The 21532-nt window shown below is 39.6% G+C and overlaps 1 protein-coding gene across 5 annotated transcripts in view; it reads right to left on the bottom strand.

Annotated features, from left to right (window-relative positions):
- Nucleotides 1-21532, bottom strand: part of SCAF8 (SR-related CTD associated factor 8) — a 147062-nt gene that overhangs the window by 18149 nt on the left and 107381 nt on the right. For 3 of the 5 annotated variants that reach the window (XR_013379841.1, XR_013379849.1, XR_013379846.1), the window contains exon 22: nt 1178-1373. The exons of the other annotated variants lie outside the window; for them this stretch is intronic. The gene's annotated coding sequence lies outside the window, so the exon portion shown is untranslated. The remainder of the gene's footprint in view (nt 1-1177; nt 1374-21532) is intronic. 5 annotated transcript variants of the gene reach the window in all.

The following is a 21532-nucleotide window of genomic DNA, read 5'->3' as shown; positions in this document are numbered from 1 at the left end:
CATATTCTAATATTCTAAATATTTTAACAACATATATAGATTATATGTGCTTGTGCAAATCTCAAATGCTCAAACTGGAAGTAGGGTCTTTTTTTTTTTTTTTTTTAGATTTTATTTATTTATTTGGGAGAGAGAGAGAATGAGCAAGGGGGAGGGGCCAATGGAGAGGTGAGAAACAGACTCCCTGCTGAGTGGGGAGCCCAATGTGGGGCTCAATCCCAGGACCCCAAGATCATGAGCTAAGCTGAAGGCAGGTGCCCAACCAACTGAGCCACCCAGGCGACCCTGGAAGCAGGGTCTTAGAGGAACCTGGGCATTCCTTAGGCATGCTAAAGAACCTACCCAAGGTCACACAGTTAGTTAAGGACTAAAGAAGTCAAGGATTAAAATGTAAATGCTATTTTTTAAAAACTTAATGTGAATTGTTTTTAGATAAACTCTGGAGTTAATTTAAATAGCTAAATTCTAGTCAAAGCCAGTCTCAGTTTGGCAATCAGATGTTTACGGTAGATAGTACAAAGAGGAACGCTTTTTTTCTCAGTCGAATGGTTATGTAGATTTATATGCATATTTCATAGTTTTAAAAAGTTACATAGATCAATGGTTTGGTAGCTGGCTGAAATAATTCCATATTTTAAAAATCTGTAGGAGGCATCTGTTAGCAGTTTTGAGTTTCTACCACAGACTAACAATTTGGTGATAGCAAGCTGTCTTCCAATTAATGTTCCAGAAAACATTTTATTTCAAGATTTTCAGGACCAGAGCCAAGATTTTCTGGGATTCAGTTATATGAAGCATCATTGTAGTTTTTGCCTTTAATAAATCTTTCATATCTAGGGTTAATAAGCAGTATGTCTTGAAAAATGTTTTGACTTCCTAGGAAAGCTTAATCGAGACTCTTTAATAGGTAACCTGCCTTTAACTGTTCCTAACCTAATGGATAAAGTAAAAAAAACACTTAGAATCACCATCATCTTACATTTACATCATTCCTTTCTCAAAATTATGCAATTTCCCTTGTGTTTTTTTTCTCTCTCTCTTAGCAAACTTGGAATCAGACTTTACAAATGTTCACCCTCCCAAGGAAGCTCATTGATTTTTCTGAGGCTTGCTTCCCCCACAACCTTCTTTCTATGAAATCACACCCCCTATGGTCTTCAAAAATCATGGGACTAACCTTCCTTATGAAGCCTTTCAGAGGACCTCCTCTTAGCCGCCAGACCTGGATCCCATGGAGTCACATGCAACACACTGGGTACATATTTCGTTTCCATACTTTCCTGCCTTCTGTTACTATTATGCTCGGAGCTTCTAAATGGATGACGGCATTTAATTTCTCTAGCACCCAAGACAGTGCCTGGCCACTCAATTATCTGTTGGGTGAACAAATAAAACAAAACCTAAAGCCAAACTGATGACCAATATGTACTCATTCTTTTATACTTACAACTTTTTCTTTTCCTGTACTATTTCTTTTTTTAAGATTTTATTTATTTATTTTATTGAGAAAGAGAGAGAGAGAGAGAGTGGGGGAGGAGCAGAGGGTGAGGGAGTAAAGCAGACTCGCTACAGAGAATGGAACCCAAAGTGGGGCTCCATCTCAGGACCCTGAGATCATGACCTGAAACAAAACCAAGAGTTGGATGCTTAACCAACTGAGCCACCCGAGCACCACTTCCTGTACTATTTCAAATAATAATATAGAACATCTGAAAATCTATACTAATGCACTTTTTTTTTTTTCAGTTTTCAACTGAAAAAGTCTCATGCTTTGGCACTTACTTTCTACCTTGTCCTATAGTTTTTGGTTTATAAATTCTCAGCTCTATGAGCATATGAACTTTATGGATATAGGACTAATGTCTTACCCAGTCTCCTACCAACTATAAAACCAGGGTATTGTCAGGCACAGGCACCCAATAATTATTCAGAGGAAACGCCTAAGGGGCAGGACAGGACATTCTTCCTTTCCTTGGAAAGTAAAGAGAGAATGAGAAGCAGATAGTTTAAGAGAATATGTGTATATGCAAAAGACTTTCATGACTAGAATTAGCACACGTATAAGCAGTGAAATAAAGAGGAAATGAGATGCATAGTATGTACATTAACCTCTCAAAAAGAAAAAAAAACAGGAAGACTTTTTACATGTTGATCCAGGCAGGCCCCCATACAGACCATGAGGAACAGCACAGTAGCTTTAGGGAGAACTGGGTGGGAAGGCATTGCAGGTAACTGGTCATTTGGCCTCCAGAACAGCCAACACTCAGACCTTCTCTAGCTCTGAGAGTGCTAAACTTCTCCTGTGTGAAGCCAAATATGTATGTGTGCATGTGTATGTGTGTGTGTGTATACATACATATAGGTAGCTAAAAACTATAATCATTTTTACCAATTTTACTGTTATAAAAGTTGTTGTGTAACACCATCCACACTGGTTCAGAAAGGGCATTAGGTCAATTTCTATTTTTCTGAACTCAAGGTTAGAATGAGTATTTTTACCATTGCAGGAGAAGGAGCATCTCCTGGAGTGCCTGAAATATCTGGCAGGTTTGCACTACCTGTTGGCTGAATGAATCCTTCCTTACTAAGCCCTTAACATTCAGAATACTCTGGGACTACTTCAGGTTGCCACGATGGAAGTATTCCTATATTCTGCTGCCTAAGATGCTCTGTCCTTGTTAACACTGATTATATAAAATACACGCTTGATGCTGACATGCTGGCTACACTCTAAAGCCTTGGTGATGATGGTCTCATCATGGGTGACATCGCTGATGGAACATTTTATAGAGCATATGCTAGGACTGTCTCTAGAACAAGGTCTCCGCACATTTTTTTATCCTCACATTTTGGCAAGACAGGTATTAAGGGAGCCTCGTGAATCAGAAACAGGTTCAGGTGTGGTCATGGTGTAAGGCAGGTGTCAGATCCGGGATGTGCACCCCAATCTTCCAATGCTCTTCCCACTTTACCCCAGCTACCTGTGAAAGTCCAGGTCCTGGGTATGCAGAAGAATGTCACTTCCCACCTTTGGTTGTTAGGAAACTATTAACGAAAATTATACACTACCTCCTTGCCCCAAACTAGAGAGATTATAGCTACAATATTATTATTTGGGAAGCAGGTAGAGAGAATAATTCCCATAGATGAGTCACCACCCCCTTCCCTCGCCTGAGTGGCTGTTTCCTTCTAGAAGGATACAAAGAGAAGACTGCCACATACACATCTGCCAGGCGACATGAAACAAATGCAGAGCCTGCGCCCTGCTCATCCTCCAAGCCCCCACCATCAGGGCTTTATCGTACCGTGTGCTTATGCTCTACCAGTGAGTGCTCCCCCCATGACCACCCGGTCCACACCTGCGCTCTTGGCCAGCACCCCCTGCCCCCCTTACCTGTCCCCTGGGGGGGCGTGGGAGTTACTGAGCCTGTCTCCTGGCAGAGCCTTCCTGACCTTGCCCTCCATCACCTGCCCTCTGTCCGGCTCCTTCCTTCACTCCTTGCCCCTCTGGACCCAGTTTTGCATTCCACAAGGAAGGCGAACTAGCATTTAAAAAAAAAAGGAGAAAAATCCCCCCACCCCTGCCAGCAAACACAAACATGCACAATCCTAGCACTGTTTTCACGGCGAGTGGTTCTTCCTGGGAAGGGAGGAGTACATTTACTCAGTGCTCGCTTACACTTCATAAATACAGCCACGGCTAAGCCTTAATGTATATATAAATATTCAACCTAATTGAGCACTTAGGATGGTATGTGATGAATATTTTTAGCTAAGTCTAATAAAGAGTGGTAATTTTAAATAGAATTTCCTTAGGGAGTATCAGGAATGCTCAGGGCTTTCCAAAAAAGTGTCTTTCATAAACTGCTTGCTGCCAAGTGTTTTCCCGGTGAAGAGAATGCTGCCGGCTATGCTGGAGAGTCAGGGAGATCACTGATCGCCTGCAGGTCCTTGGGGACCCACTTAAGAGTGCCATCCACTTCCCATGTAGATTCTGGAAGAGCCATCAAATCTGATGGATACAGGGTGCCTCCTGTTTGCTCCTCGGATAGCAATATATAAACATAAACACATGAACCAGAAGGCTGCCATAAAATGAAAAATGAAATATCCCCCCAAATAATTGTTGTCTAGAGCAATATAAGACCTAAGGGGTTGCCGGGGGGGGGGGGGGGGCGGGAAGCGATGGCTTCCAGACAGGATCATTGAAGGTCAGAAGTGATCTTTTAAGGGAAAACTCAAGTTTGCTATGGTGTTTTTCATCTTCCAAAGTGAAAACCAAGCTCCTTCACTTTAATAGGTAATGTCGAATATCCATGGTCCCTGTTGGCCATTGACCTCTCCCGAATGTTCCATGGCTTTTCCTTATGGGCCAGATCCCTCACGCTGGAGGGCATCACAGTGACTCCTTTCCTCCTGTCCTCCCTCCAGTTCGGGCCAGTTTGTGGTGAGAGGGTGGATTTGGGCAGGCACCCTGGGGTGGCAGTGGGGGGCAGAGAAGGGGGAAGGGGGGCTCCTAAAATACTACTTACAGAGATTGGAGTCTATAGCCTGGAGGAGCCTTTGGAGAAACAATCGGAATAAAATAATAGTCCTGAGTCCTCAAGTGCAAACAAGGTGCTGTGCTAAGGCTCAACACACTTGACCTTCACGCAATCCCTGAATGGCCCTCTGCAGGAGGCGCTATCCCCAGACTTCCTGGTTCACACGAGGAAATCTGCGCACAGACAGTTCAAGTGTCCTCCCTGCCACCTCGACACTGTTCCATAGGAGACACTGGATTTGAATCATATCCACCCCAAACGGTCATGCTTTAAACAGGACCGGATACCTCCTGTTTTACAAGAAACAATCTTTACACTTAGTTTCAAGGAAAATAGACTTGCTACTGTTTTAATTCAACAAAAATAAACTTTCTTAATTACACTGGAAGACCTTCAAAGTGTTTTCAAATGAAAAAGACAAGCAGTGCACGATCAAGAAAGCCATTTGGTGTTGAGAGGAAAAATAATGGCACTCAGTGTTCTGTACATGCAAGAAAAAGCCAAGGTCATAGCCCACATCCCTCTTATGCCTAATATTAAAAAGTTAGTCCCTTGAAAATCAACCAGAAAAAAAAAAAAAAGAAAAGAAAAACAGGTTTCAAAGTTAAATATGAATTTTTGGTTGTGTGAACTAACTTGGAAAGTAAACTGATGACTTCTTGTCTACAATAAACATTAAATCTCAGTTATCTACATTAAATCTCAGTTATCTACAATGTTAAGAAATGGGATATTCCACATAAGATAATTTTTCATTACCACAAATTTGCACACGGAACATAAAAGTAGCTCAGCCTACAGTCGGTTATTTGTATACAGTACAATGCAATGCCTTTGGCTGCTTTTTGCTCTTCATGCAGAGATTTCTATCTTACCTCACAACGTAAAGCTACCAGCTGTTACTACTTCCTGCTGTCACCTGCACACACTAGATGCTCGACTAGAGAGTGGAAATTTCTTGCTCCACCAGGACAGCTTATCAGTTTCATCTCTGTAATGAATGACTGTGGACTACAATGACCAAGAATCTCAGAGCAGTGTCTGCATTCCTTCTATGATGCATATGTGGGCTTCCTAAGAGACCTGTCTGCATTCACATAGACCAGGAGTAAGCTGGACCTGTAGGCCTTGCCCTTCAATCTGCCTTGAAACACACACATACTCTCCACCAACTCCCAGATGGTCTGATGCCTCCTAACAAGACACTGGACCTGCTTGCTTGACCACATCCACCTTGACCAATGGTCCTGGCCGTGACCTCCTGGCCTGCCCAAAACTTTCTTACTTGGCCTAGTCCCCCCAGGCCCCTGTTCTCCTCCAAAACAGACCTTGTTACAACTGCTTTGGCTGTTCAGGAGACTCTGGAACTCGCTTCCTGGTTTTTACTGGCTGTGTTTCAGAACAGTGGGGGATCCTGCAGATACCTTTAAATCAGTCAGGATTTCTTTCATTCTTTTTTTTTTTTTTTTTTTTAACTTTTTAGGGATGCCTGGGTGGCTCAGCGGTTGGGCATCTGCCTTTGGCCTAGGGCTGGAACCTGGAGACCCCTGCATGGAGCCTGCTCCCTCTGCCTGTGTCTCTGCCTCTCTCTCTCTCTCTGTCTCTCTCTGTCTTTCATGAATGAATAAATAAAATCTTAAAAAAAAAAACTTTTTAAATGAAAACCTTTTTAAAATTATACAAGTAATATGTTATGATTGTGCAAATACTACCACGAGAGAGTGAAAATCCCTCTGTTCCCTCCTGCCATTTATCTTCTGAGACTTTCTTATATATACATACAAACATACCCTCTCTGTTGGTTTTTCAAAAATCTCCATAAGGGATAATACTGTTCTGTAATTTGCTTTTTTTTCACCCCGTGGTGTATGATGAACACCTTTGGGTTCAGCGTACACAGACCTAACTCACGTTTAGTGGCTGGATAGATCATTCGTATTCAGGTTTTACACATAAAATGCTAAAAATATATATTAGAGACGCATTTACTTGCATGTATGCAAATATTTCCATAGGCTTGACTCCTGGGTAAAAGGGAATGCTGTCCCCTCCCGCCTTTTCCTACATAACCTGTAAATCAGTCAGGATTTCGTAGAGGTATATGACCATGCAAATGGTTTGGGACGGAAATCATTAGTTTGTTTTTGTTCTCAGGTGTTTATGGCAATGGACATTCCGGCAGTCCCTGGGCAGGGATTGCTGTGGTGCTGGCACAGCCGGTACCGGGCACTCCAGACACACCGCTGATTTCTCAAGGCTCAGGTCTTCCAGATGTTTCCTCACTGAGTTTATGATCTAATAAAGTAGCACACTAAGGCTATGAGGTTGGAGAGAACATAACTTAGTGTGCAAACGATGAACACCTAGACTATGGTTTTGGTTTACAAAGTACAGTTTTACTGTGACCTGTTTGTGCAGGTTGGACGGAGCCAGACTGGACAACTCCTGTCAGCTCCTTGAGGGTATAGGGCCGGCTCTCTCGCCTTCGCTGCTGTATCACCATCGCTGCCCATGGCACCGGGCCTACATATGCACTCCAGAAATGTGTTGAGATAAATGTCTAACTGGAGGTTAGAGGCCCTTCTGGGGCATCAGCCATGTGCCGTTGGTCTTCCTCAAATACAACAGCAAGTTGCTATTTCGGCTCCCCCCCCCCCCCCCCCACAGGTGGTAGATGAACTTGCCGAGCTCTGACAACTTCCATTCTCCTTCCTAAGTCATTCAAATTTCGTGTGATCTTGTATGACAAGTGACTTTGTATTCATCTGATTTCACAGTTAAAGGCACGAGGACTATACAACTTATTGTTCATGGAAGAACATTTCAAGATGGAAAAGAAGCAACAGGCATAAACTGGGGCTCTCTGGGGGCAAACGGGGACGTAGGGTCATGCTCACTGTAAGTAGAGCAATAAAGGAGCTCAACTTAGCCAAAGTGAATTCCAACTACATATCCTAAAACGATAGGAGCAATTTTGAGGATAAGTTAAACGTGACAAGGGCCCAGCAGTGCCCTGTTCTATTTCGGTTACACCACCAGAGACACAAATGCTAAAGGTAGCAAGACTGGCAGATTCTAAGGGCACTACTACAAGATTACTGAAAACATAAAACAGTTTGCATTGATTGGAAGTATAAAATAGTTTTTAGAGGATTAAGTTACAAGGTCTCCTGTTCCCCTAATATATAACTTTATACTTCTCTATGTAACCAGGCAGGATTCCTGCAGCCACAAAATTCCCTGTACAGTACCCTAATTGTAGTTGAATTAACAGGAAGATTAAAAAGTCTGGAGAACTGGACTCAACATTATTAGTTACTATATAAAGCTTTGGAGTAGAAACACATTTGCCAAAATGCTTTTCTATTTATACTCGGTAGGTCTATTCTTTTAGTCACATCACTGTATGGGCAGGACTCCCACTTAAGGGAATAAATTCTAGTAAAACCCATTACACCTCAAAAAAAATTTTTTCAAAGATTTTTAAAATTTTATTCATGAGAGACACAGAGAGAGAGGCAGAGGCACAGGCAGAAGGAGAAGCAGGCTCCATGCAGGGAACCCGATGCGGGACTCGATTCTAGGACCCTGGGATCACACCCTGAGACAAAGGCAGATGCTCAATCTCTGAGCCACCCAGATGCACCTACATCTCACATTTTTATTTTTTATTTTTCACTGATTCCAATGATAAAGGTGGGATTTCTCCTACTGGAAAAATATGGTTCTCCTGGTGGAACCAGTGAAATATAGTGGGTAACTTTGCTGGATGATTTTTATCTATTATCTATTTAGATGAACAAAGTTTTATTGTTATGTCACGGGGCATAGCATGTAACTTATATACGTGCCCAGAATAGAGATATTTACTGTTATTGCATTCAATAATAATGCCGGAATGGAAGTTTGAATACAAAGTCAATGCTAATCTATAACTCCTACTTTTAAGGGCAAATTTTTTTAAAAGATTTTATTTATTTATGAGAAACACAGAGAGAAAGAGAGAGAGAGGCAGAGACCCAGGTAGAGGGAGAAGCAGGCTCCATGCAGGGAGCCTGACGTGGGACTCAATCCTGGGTCTCCAGGATCAGGCCCTGGGTTGAAGGCAGCGCTAAACTGCTGAGCCCCTGGGCTGTCCTAAGGGCAAATTTTTAATGATAGAAGTTCTGACTTCTGAGAAGAACATTTGTCATTATACCATATAAAATTACCTAGAAAATTCTATCTTACTTGTTTTGGAAAACCAGAGCAAAGATTAGAATATGGGAAAAAAAAATAGTGGATGATGTAAAATAGGCTGATAAAAAATATATTTTTATGAATAAAAAGCACAATATAGGATATATTCATATGTCTATTTTATCATTGTCTCTTGCATTGTTTTCTCATTTTTATAGGTACCTATATATGAAAAGGTAAGTATATTTACATGTTTTTTGAGAAAAAGCCTCTTATGAAATATTAATATTTCTAAACTGTTATCTGTCTCGGTTGTTCATTGAAATATTTTAGAACCTCAACTGTTCTATTCCTACATTCCTTGACAATCAGGGGAGTGTGCAGAGTGAAATGGAGAAAAGACTTTTCAATTCTCTGTTAAAGATAAATATAAACCCTCCAACCAGAACACTTCATTTCAATTCAACAAATATTTACTGAGAACTAGGCATGGCCTGGTGCTTTGCTAAGCACCAGAGATAAAAAGTTGCATACCAGCAATATCTAAAAATTAGCTCATGGATATCAACAACTATATGCACTATCATTATTGACATATGCATGTGGTACAATTCCCACACTTGCCCTACTATCATTAATGTGCAAAATCCCTCTCCCAATCATTTCTGTCTTGTGATTATTAATTCTACTTAAGAACCCACAGACACAGTTCTGCAAAAATGGTATCAAATATATATCTTAAGTAGATTTCAAACTTCAGCGAATTCAAATGTACAGCTATACATGGTTGTTGTATCAGTTTATATTGGAATACTATACTGAACTGCAGCTGAGTATTTCCTATGCCCCTTAGTACAAAATGTTCAAGAGATAACTTAAAACTGGGACTGTTTTGTTGTTGTTCATTCACTTTATTCCTTAGTTAAGAGATACTGAATGCAAATGCCTTCAGCTTAAAATTTTAAAAAGATGTGGTTTTCTTATATATTTAAATTGGCTACTAAACGTCAGCCAAATACAATTTTGAAAGCAATTTCCCAAATGTCACATGCAGCTGTCAAATGCAGCTTAAAAAAAATGAGAAAGATGACAAAGACAAGGCTTTGCAGGACTCAGCACACACATAAGCTCTCAGAGGCTTTTAGCTGGATTGAAAGGACAAATTTATCTGGGGAGAAGTGGGCACACAGAGGAAGCTGGTCAGGGTTCACATTATTTTAAATTCCTGTAACTAAAATCTCCCTACAAATTAGGTCAAAACTTAATCTTTAATTGCTAGAGAACTGGAACATTTTCTAGACTAGAAGAACTCATTGGGTAGGTATTAATCCCATAAATGAACAGAACATGACATTCCTTTAGTTTGACAAACTTAAATCAATGATCTTGAATAAAAATAGATCCTACATTTCATAGTCGACCAACTGTCATCTTTCTAAAATCTTTGCAGCTAAGAACACAGCAGAAGTGAAATCAGATGGAAAAGATGGTTGTGTGTGACAGAGCTGAAAGAAAATAAAAATAACTTCAAACATAATTTGGTTGATAAAATATTTTTCAACAATGGATTCCATTCTTTATTGATGTCGCTCATTTTAAAACTGTCTGTCGTGAATAGATGGTTGCTGAGCCCAGACCAACTTCTGGGGCCCCCTCTAATTCTTTCTCTAAGTTGTCACGTGCGTAAGGCGGCTTGAGCTCATTTATCTCCTGCTGAGAGCTACAGATGCAAGGAGGGGACCTAAGCATTTCCGAAGGGATCAAAGTGCACTATTTTAATTAGCAAGATAAAATATTATTTTAGGGAAAGTGAACAAAGGCTAAATCTGAAAAGAAAAGTGACAGAGTGTGGAATCTGAACACACAGTGCAGGGATCTGAATAGAAAGTCCCATCACGGATAGTGAAGGAAGGAAGAGAAGACAAGCTCTCAGTAACTTCCTGGCATGGCGTTGGCTACAAGTCATCTACATCCAGAACACGGGACGTGGCTGTTAAAGAACACAGATTTATCATTAGACACCCTCGAGTTAGGACTCCTCTTTTACTCAAAGTAGCTGTATAACTTGAGCTAACGCACATGTTTTGTCTGTGAAGGGAAATAAATAATAGGATAAATAATTGATGTAAAGGGTCAAGTGTATCAGGTATTCAGTAGAGAATAACCATCACCATTATCCAACAATTACAATAACATGACACAACGCTCGATAATGCCAACGCTCCACAATTCTGGGAATGAGGAGGAAGGAGAAAGAAAAGTAGGACAACAATTACAGGTTATCTAGAATAGTCTAAGGAGACCAAAACCACTGGTGAAACCCCTACACATTCTAGGACATCAAGCCATCAACTAATGTCTTGGGTCTACCGTGATTCTAGGTTTGTAATCCATTAGGGATGTGAGATAAAACACAGGATGCCCAGGTAAGTTTGAACTTCAGACATACTTACATTAAAAAAATCATTCATGGTTATCTGAAATTCAAATTCAACCAGGTGCCTTGTATTTTTATTTGCAAAACCTGGCAACTCCATTTCTACTGCCTCATTTCTCTTCACTTAATTCACTTACAGGGGGCCAGAGTAAATTCTATTTTGTTTTCAATTCCCAGAGACTGAGAATGGGGTTTCTAGAAGTGAGACAAACAGCACCATTCTTTTAGAAAGGTTTTTAAAGTTTCCAAGGAATTTTTACCATGATGTCACCTGATGCTTATTCTAAGCAGCTGGGATCTGCACTCCCACTTTATAGACGAAGAAACCAAGGCAGAGGTGGGCAGTCATTACCTGGCAACTGCTGCTAACCTAAACCTACTATAGTCTTTGCACATAATCAGATTCCACATATTTCCCTCTGTCCAGAGCATGTTATGAGAAAGTTTTAATTTGCCAACCTAAGAGTTCCTCAATAAGTGAATGGATAAAGAAGATGTGGTATATACATACGATAGGATATTAACTCAGCCATAGGAATAAAAAGAAACCTTACAATTTGCCACAATGTGGATGGACCTAGCAGGTATGATCCTAAGTGAAATCAGCCAGAGAAAGACAAATACCTACGATTTCATTTGGATGTGGAATCTAAACAACAAACAAAGCAAAATAGAAACACACTCGAAGGTACAGGAAATAAATTGTTGGTTATCAGAGGGGGCAGGGGAGGAGCGGGGTGGGCAAAACCGATTGCAGGGGATTAAGAGGTACAAATTTCCAGTTATAAAATAAGTGAGTCATGGGATGTAATGGACAGCATGAGGAATACAGTCAATAACATTATAACTGTAGGGTGACAGACAGTAACAGACAGTAACTAGACTTCCTGTGGGGATCATTTCATAATTATGAAAATATAGAATCGCCATGAGGTACACCTGAAACTAACAGGTTTCATGTCAATTATATGTCAATAATTCTATGTCAATTATACTTCAATAAGAAAAAATTTTATTGTGCATTATGGAACAAAGAGCATTAAATATGCTTTTCAAATTCCTTTCTCCCCAGTTTGACACAGTGGAGTTCTTATTCATGGACTAATCTGTCACGTGCCTTCCAGCTCTAATTTTCTTTGGTTGATGACCCATAAAAGTTGCTGAGTCCCAAGGCCAATATTTTTAAGAATCTCAAACAGAATCTGTTTCTCCAAATTCAGCCTCACAGCCTGCTCGTCCTCACACCTCATCATACAAGACAAACTACCAAACACAAGGATGTGGTGTCCCATTCAGCTTGTCAGAGGTGTCCCAACAACCATGTTGCCTGTGTCCTGTAATACTGCAATGCGTTCTGCATCAGACTCCAGGTTACCTAGGGATGGTGGAGAGCTGGCTCAGCTCATTGACTCCCTGGTCACCCACTTCACCAGGGCCAGTTCTTTGAAGGTCATTTTGGCTTCCCTCTGCACAAAGCACCCTCCCTTTCCTCCAGAGACTTGTCTCTACCTCTGCCTTTTCAGACAGACTGAGAATGCATGAACCATGAGCTGAAATATTCTCAAAGAATATTCTTACTGCCAGGCCCATCTAGTCCTTGTTGCTTCATTATACCTTGAATGGCTGTCCTTTCGCTCTATACTTTCCTACACGTTTATATACAGTAAAAAATAAGATGGCAGAAAGGGGGGGGCTGGGCAAAATGAGTGCAGAGGAAAGAGAGACACCAGCCTCCAGTTATAGAATAAGTAAGCCATAGGAATAAAAAGCAGAGCATAAGGAATACAATGATATTGCAACAGCCATGTAGTGTGGCAGATGGTAGCTACACTCGTGGATAACATAGTATAACATGCCAAATCCCTAAGTTACATACCTGAGACTAATGTAACATTGTGTGTCAAGCTATACTCAAGTTAAATAAATAAGATTGCAGAGGCTGTAGCTTTTCTTGGCTTTAACTCATATCCAGCACATTATCATATATATAACTTGTAAAATGTATGCTTTTCTGAAAGTCAAGTACTGCTAAAAAGAGAGACTTTACATCTAAAGATATCTCCCCATTCCATTTCTCTCAGTATTTTTAGGACACTTTTTCTGAAGAATGAATATTAACAAGTAGGCCCTGGTTCTCCTAATGTCTGTGGTCCTAACATCTTTTTCTCTAGAATCAAGATAATAATGAAAATAATAATAGTTATCATGTGCTAGTCTGATTCTAAATGTCATGTCGCACTATCAAGTGCTGATATAAATCCTCTTAAACGGATGAAGAAACAGTAAGAGTGACACGCTTAATGTCACACAGCTAGGGATTTATTTGCCCAATGTCAGAAGAAGAAACAGAGCAAGAGAGGAACTTGTCCAATGTTATAGATGGGCCTGGTTCCAAAGTTACGCTCTTCACTTACACATTATTCTAATGCCTTAATTTAAAATAAAACTCTTTAGGGATGTCTGGGTAGTTCAGCGGTTGAGCATCTGCCTTTGGCTCACAGTATGGAGTCCCAGGATCAAGTCCCGCATTGAGCTCCCTGCATGGAGCCTACTTCTCCTCCCTCTGCCTATGTCTCTGCTTCTCTCTCTGCATCTCTTGTGAATAAATTAATTTAAAAAATCTAAAAAAAAAAAAAAAACCTCTTTAGTTAAAGTTTTATGTGAAATATATACATCTGGGCAGAAGGGAGAAGATACAATGAAAAAAGAAATGCTGAAAAGTGATCTAACTAGTATTCTCAGCCATTTCCTGAGCATCTATAACAGAATACAGTGTCATTCTGGAAAACTAAAATAAATTAGGAAACTAATGTTTCTTATTTATTAAACTTATAAAAAGCATAGAATACATTGAAAAGTCATGAAAAGTTTATTACACAAAAACAAAACCTGGTAACTTAGATTTACAAAATAGATGGTAACATAATCAAGCAAGAGTTTCCTTTGTCTCCTAGCCATTGGACCATGTGGACAAATTGATTTAATTCAACGTTCTGAATTCACCACTCAGATGCTAATATAACTGAGAGAAACATACAGGACAAAGGCCTGCCTCCTTCTCTGTGGCTGGCTCACTGAACAGTTAAAATAGTTACATGGGAGAAATATTCAGCAACATGCTGTACAATGTGATGTTCCATAGTAGGATGGTGTGTTTGTGTGTGTAGAGAAGGGGTATCTGCAGACAGGACTAATTGAAAACTGTGAGTGCAGATATCTGGGTAGAAATAAGGTGTGTTCTTTCAGGGGATATCTTCATAAACATTGCATTTAACATCCTTTGCCAAAAAATACATGGTTCTTAAGTTAATGGAGAAGGCATTCTAGTTTATGGCCTTTTATCTTTTCTAGGGAATCTCTCCAGCCCCTACCCTAAAGAAATACCAGATGTTTATTAGACAACCCATGGAATAATAATCCCCACCCCTCCAAGTTCATATATCTGTAATACATTGTGGCAAGCGGGAGCCAAAATGTCTTATTATAATTGATTTATCCCACCTACTAAGAGGCAATAATTATGTGAATAATTGCTTAGGGGCAAAGAATTTAAAAGTGTATAGTGAAAATAAAATTTTAAAATATAAATACTGGTCTTACTTTTCAAGACCAAATCCATACCTATAAAAATGTGTCTATATATTTATGCACCAGATATTGTTTCTCTCACTCAGAATTGGTATGTGGGCAATAAATTTTTATTGTGGGGAATTTGAAAGTTAATAGAGAGATCTTTTATATAAATGGCCAGGTGATTGTTTTAAATTTTTTAACTGGGTTGAATTCAAATGCCTTATGAATGACCTAAGAGATTTTTGATATGAAATGCTGTAATAAATTTGAATGTTATAGAGAATTTGTTTTTTTTAAAAAACCTTGTCTCGTGATTTTCCCTGAAACTAGGGCATTTAAATGCGAAAAAAAAAAAAAAAGGTGTCGATATGAGTCATTAAGAACAGCAACTGAAATGTGATTATATACTCCAGAGGAAAAATTCCAGAGCAAAGTATTACATCAAAAGAAGGAAATTCACTGAATTAATATGAGACCAATTTTAAAGAAAAAAATGAAGAAAGCTTAGATCATTAAAAATGATATACACATCTGGTTTCTTGATATAGATGTCATTAATTGAGGGTTAGAGAAAACACAATGGTGATCCTCAGAGAACAGTCAAGAACAGATTAAAGCCTAAGAATTTGGCTACCTTATCCCAGCATGGGTTCTAGAAAAATGAGTGTGTGTAATAATGGCAGCCTGAGTATATACTATGTTCTAGGTACTATTCTAAGTACTTTATATCCACTAATTTACTGCATAGTGCAGGTGCTATTCTCAACCCCGTTCTACAGAAGAAATGAAGTACAGAAGGGGTAACTGTAAGATAACCAGAATTAGCAAGTGGCAGAACCAGGACTCAAATCCAGGCCCTCTCCCTGCAGGATCCATGTTGTTACACTGTAGTCCACACTGACTGCTAAAGACTAAGAATGCTGGCACTGAGGGAATCTGTAAAAACTTCTAGTGCAATTTTCTCATTCTACAAACTGAGGCCCAGGCATGCTGTGCTATAGAAGAGTTCCTTCATTCCCAACTGCTTGCTCCATTCACAACATTCCTTATCACCTCATTCCTTTTACAACCACCTTAAAAGTAACTGGCATCATTGTACAAGGCTAGTTGAACGTTTACAGATCTGCTTGGACTCTGCTCAGGGCACCAGGACAGTTTTAAGACCAACATGCATTTGCTTAGTTCTTGTTTACCCTTCCGTTATTAGCAGACAAATCTACAGCAGTAACTTCATAAAACAATATTCACCTATGAAATATCTTGTTGATATGTTCAGAGGATGAAACACCCTGAAATATGGACATTGTGGTATAAGGGCATGAGCAGTTTTAACAAGTTAAATTCCATTATGTTAACAGCAGACAACTGTACTGGAGAGAATTCCTTTGGGACTATTTTGGATTAGTAAATTAAATATTAAAATTATCGATGTTGCATCTAATGAATGTTAAAGTTCCTTCAAACACCGAGAGTCTATGTTTTTGTTTTTGTTTTTGTTTTTTGTAAAAACAAAATTCCTGGTGCTTCAGCTAATGTACCTAAGTATACTATGGGAAGGTGTGTCACGACACCATGAAGCATCAGGCTCCCATTAGTGGAAAAAAACAGCAAGTGACTATCTCTTAGATGAAGACAGGCAGGCAACTTTGTTAAGGTGGGGGAAGGAATGTGGTTCAATTCCCAGAAATACCAACGATGAATACTAGTTCTAAGATAACCAGCTCATCAACAGGAACACTAGGTTTCCTTTCATAGGTGCACAGCGACCTCTACTGGTATCATTGGAGAATCCCCAAACGCAATTTTCTCCATTAAGTGAATTTTCAGAGGCACAATTTAGGAATATCTACTCTTTTGGAACCTTCAAAAAAAAATCTTTAATTGAAAAAATTCCTTCCTCTACTAGTATTGAATATTACAATTAAAATGGTCCACATATATAATATTATAGAATGGGAATAACTAAACAGTACTTTAATTAAAAAAAAATTAATCCTGTTGGTGATAGCAAGAATACAGTATCATGTCATTAAAGCTATTAAAAAAAACTTTTTTGGAAATACCCCTAATATGCCCGAAAAGTTACCAAAGATACCAATTATAGAACAGTAATTATATATTGAAAATTCTCAAATACTCTGAAGATTTCAGTTGTCAAATATACATGATCCATTTTTCTCATGAATATTTTGTTTTCTTGTTTTCAAAATAATACTTAAAGCTTTGGGTTTTTTTCAAGTCTCAAAGACAATCAGAAATAGAATTATCTGTAAGCAGGTTTATCATGTGTATTAAAACTTTTGGTGGATGAATTTTGCCTACATGTGAAGAAACATCAAAGACAGCCCTCACATGCTTCATTATGTAACAGGCACATGCGAGTATGGCTGGAATACTGTTCATGAGTTCAACGGAAAGCATGAGTTTTAAAAAACCAACAGGAGTATTTTTGATTCTTGGAAGCTGAAATAATCTCTTTGAAATTTCATTTTCATAACTTTCCACTGCAGAAAACGATATATGAAAACTCCCAATGATAGCCCAAATTTGATTTCAACTGTGGGGAAACACAGCCTCTCTCATCTTGTTCCTATTCTTTCTTTTTAAACAAGCACAAAAAAAGAAAATAGTTGAGAATTAGTGAATTAGTTTGGTTTGCACAGAATATATACATAGATTAAATGCAGAGTCGGAGAAATATTTTAGAGTAATAGATTGTGGGGGGGGCACCTGGGTGGCTCAGTCGGTTAAGCCACTCATTTCAGCTCAGGTCATGATACTTGAGGGTGGTGAGATTGACCCCTGTGTCAGGCTCTGCACTGGGTGTACAACCTGCTTGAGATTCTCTCTCCCTCTGTCCCTCCCCCCACTCCTTCTCTTAAAAAAAAGAGTAATGGATTAGGGAATGAAGACATTTCGACTTAACTTTGACAACTAGGATTTCAAAGTTTCTACACTTCCTTTTATTTTTGTTTATTAATTTATCCGTCAATATATGTTGCACTACCTGTAGGCAGCACCAGGTATAAAAGGGTTTAGAATAAAGCATTGTCCTTGCTCCGGAGGAATTAAAAAGCTGGTACAGAAAAAACAAACAAACAAACAAAAAAAGAAAACAAAAAAACCCAGATGATTTGCTATACAAATAATTATAAGGACAGATTTTAAATAGCTTGACTTTAATATGCAGACTTTTCACTAAAAAGCTACCTCCCTACTCTCTCACCCCTTACAACAGTGTCTGCAGACCTGTACATTTCCTCTCTCCCCACTCTTTTTCTGGAGGAGGGCGCTGTGGTTGGGGAAGTGACTCTTCTGGCTCAAGGACTAACCATATTAACAGTTGTTAAAGCAATTACCATCACAGAGCTCTCCTCCTATCCAATAGTACTCACAGAATAGGCCCTGGAATCACATACTGGATGGACACACAGCTTTTAATAAGGAAAGACTAAATAAAAAGTGAAAACCCACCAAGTCCTCCACAGCCTTGCCTGGATGTTTCAGACTCTCTCTTCTGGCCTATGGGATAAGGCTTTACTCACGTCAGGAAAACATGATGCAACGAAACCAATTCTCTAAAAATTAACTCTAATTCTCTGAAAGAGAATTTTATTTTTTGAAAAAGACTTTATGTACTCATGAGAGACACAGAGAGAGAGGCAGAGACACAGGCAGAGGGAGAAAACAGGCTCCTGGCTGGGAGCCTGATGGAGGACTCAATCCTGTATCCTGAGATCACACCCTGAGCTGGAGGCTGACACTCAACCCACTGAGCCGCCCAGGTGTCCCAGAATTAATAGCTTTTATTTTTTAAAATTTCACTTATTTATTCATGAGAGACAGAGAGAGAGAGAAAGAGAGATTGAGAGGGGGGTGGGGCAGAGACACAGGCAGAGGGAGAAGCAGGCTCCATGCAAGGACCCTGAGTGGGAATCGATCCCGAGTCTCCAGGATCATGCCCTGGGCCAAAGGAGGCGCTAACTGGTGAGCCATCCACCCAATAGATTTTAAAAAGATAAAGTCAAGAAATTCTGTGTAAATACTGAAGCCTTGACAGTACTTCAGTATGTCCAAAAAGGCAAGAACATCACTTAAAACACTGCCATGACTGCTTATAATAGAAACAGGAAACAACTGAAGTATTCCTTAGTAGAAGATTAGTTAACTATGGGATCCCTGGGTGGCGCAGCGGTTTGGTGCCTGCCTTTGGCCCAGGGCCGGATCCGGGAGACCCTGGATCGATTCCCACGTCGGGCTCCCGGTGCATGGAGCCTGCTTCTCCCTCTGCCTGTGTCTCTGCCTCTCTCTCTCTCTCTTTCTGTGACTATCATAAATAAATAAAAATTTAAAAAAAAAAAAAAAAAAAAAAGAAGATTAGTTAACTAAATTGTCGTTTAATAAACATTGGAATATTACGCAAGCATGAAAAAGAGTGATAGGTTTATAAGCTCTGGAAGTCTCTAGAAGGGCACATGGGGACATATTAGTGGTTGCCTCTGCAGTAGAAGAACTGGCTGGCTGGCTAATTTTGAATTTTTTACTTTATAACCTTTGGTGCTTGTTGAATTTTTCATGATGAACAAGTACTATTTAAAAAATAAAACAGAGGGACGTCTGGATGACTCAAGCGGTTAAGCATCTGCCTTGGGCTCAGGTCATGATCTCAGGGTTCTGGAATTGAGCCCCCATGTCGGGCTCCCTGCTCATGCTCAGTGGGGAGCCTACTTGTCCCTCTGCCCGTCCTAGCTCTCCTTCTCACTCACTCTTTCTCAAACAAATAAATACGATCTTGAAAAAAAAAAAGGTTAAAACATAAAATAATCATAAAATAAATACTATTTTTAAGAATTATTTATTTAAGAGAGAGCACATACATGAGTGCGAGCAGTTGGGAGGGGCAAAGGGAGAGGGAGAATCTGAGGCAGACTCCCTGCTGGGCACGGAGCCCAGGGTGCGGCTTAATCCCAGGACCCTGAGATCATGACCTGAGCCGAAATCAAGAGTCGGATGCTTGACTGACTAAGCCACCCAGATGTCCCAAAATAAATACTATTTTGAATGACAAAAACAAACAAACAAACAAACAAACAAAAAAACCAGCTGCTCTGTGGAGAATAGAAAGAAAATAGGAGTATTGCTAGGTCAGTGTGAGAGTTTTTCACACCAAAAAAATAAGCAGGATAGAGTTGTTTTTTTGTTTTGTTTTGTTTTTTTTTGCCAAATGGATATTTTGAATAGTTCATGTGTCAAAATAAACTAAATAAATTTAAAAAAATAAACAGTGACTGAACTGGGTTAAGTGACGGTATTCCTAAAAGGAAATAAACCTTTCCATGAGAGTTATTCACTGTGGGGGTGTTACAACATTTTAGAAGATATTTTCTACCTCCACAGTTATCCCTACAAATTTACTATTTGTTTGCTTTATTCAGTGCTTTGCTCTAAATGTTAACACTCCAAGAATTATTTCTGAGCAACACTCTGTTCTCCTTCACCTGTGGAATCTTCTGTGGCATAAACAATGTGACAGCACAGGATGAACGATCTATACCACTCCTCAAGACCCTCAGATGACAAATTCTGTACTTAGGACAGAAGCTAAAATGGAGACTAAGAATGCGGTAAAAATAATTTTGAAAACAACCTCAGTTCAGAAACACCGCTTCAAATTGTACTGTTCCAGGGGCACCTGGGTGGCTCAGGGGTTGATCCCGGTCCAGGGACTGAGTCCCACATCGGGCTCCTTGCAGGGAACCTGCTTATCCCTCTGCTTTTCTCTGCCTGTGTCTCTCATGAATAAATAAATTAAAAGTCTTTTTAAAAAAAATTGTAAGGCTCCACAATGCTATAACTGACAGATTTTTTTTTATTTTTTTATTTTTTATTTTTTATTTTTTTTTAATTTATGATAGGCACACAGTGAGAGAGAGAGAGAGAGAGAGAGAGGCAGAGACACAGGCAGAGGGAGAAGCAGGCTCCATGCACCGGGAGCCTGACGTGGGATTCGATCCCGGGTCTCCAGGATCGCGCCCTGGGCCAAAGGCAGGCGCCAAACCGCTGCGCCACCCAGGGATCCCTGATTTTTTTTTTTAAAGTAATCTCTACACCCAATGTGGGGCTCAAACTCATGAGCCTGAGATCAAGATTCGTATGCTCTACCAACTGAGTCAGTCAGGCTCCCCAGCTTTTCTTTTTTTTTTATTTTTTTTCACTTTTTGAAGTATTATAGAAAAAAAACCAAGTACCTATACGATCTAATATGAAATATGAAATTCTGCAATATAAAATTTCAATTTAATATCTAGTATAGGTAGAAATTAACTGGAACAGAGCGGAGGTGGCAGGATGTGGGGGGAACAAAACCAAGGTGCAGTTGTGGCTGAAAACTACTTAATGTTCACTTGTTTGAAGGTCTGAGACAAAAGATCAGGAATTCAATTTGGACTTATGAACTGATCATTTTTTAGTCATGCATTTCAGTTATGGGTAGATTTTGTTCTATATAAAAATGTGTGTGCTAGAGAGTGACAGTGCATGGGGGGTTAACTTTTAATCCCTGAAAGGTGCCAGGGGTAGATGAATTTTTAAATAGAGAAAGGCAGAGAAGAAAGCTAGGGAAAGGCAAACACTTATTTTACACTATCACGTGGGCTGACAATGTATTTTCAGATTCAGATTGAGTTTCCAGAGTACCTGTGTGTCTATATGCATGTGTGTGTGTGTGTGTGTGTGTCTATACCTTGCAAATTATATAAAAATCAATACACGTAAAGCAAGCAAAAATAAACCTTTCAGT

The sequence above is a fragment of the Canis aureus genome, chromosome 1, assembly GCF_053574225.1.
Source record: "Canis aureus isolate CA01 chromosome 1, VMU_Caureus_v.1.0, whole genome shotgun sequence".
NCBI lineage: Eukaryota > Metazoa > Chordata > Mammalia > Carnivora > Canidae > Canis > Canis aureus.
Note: the sequence above shows the minus strand (reverse complement) of the source record. Positions and strands in the feature narration are given on the sequence as shown.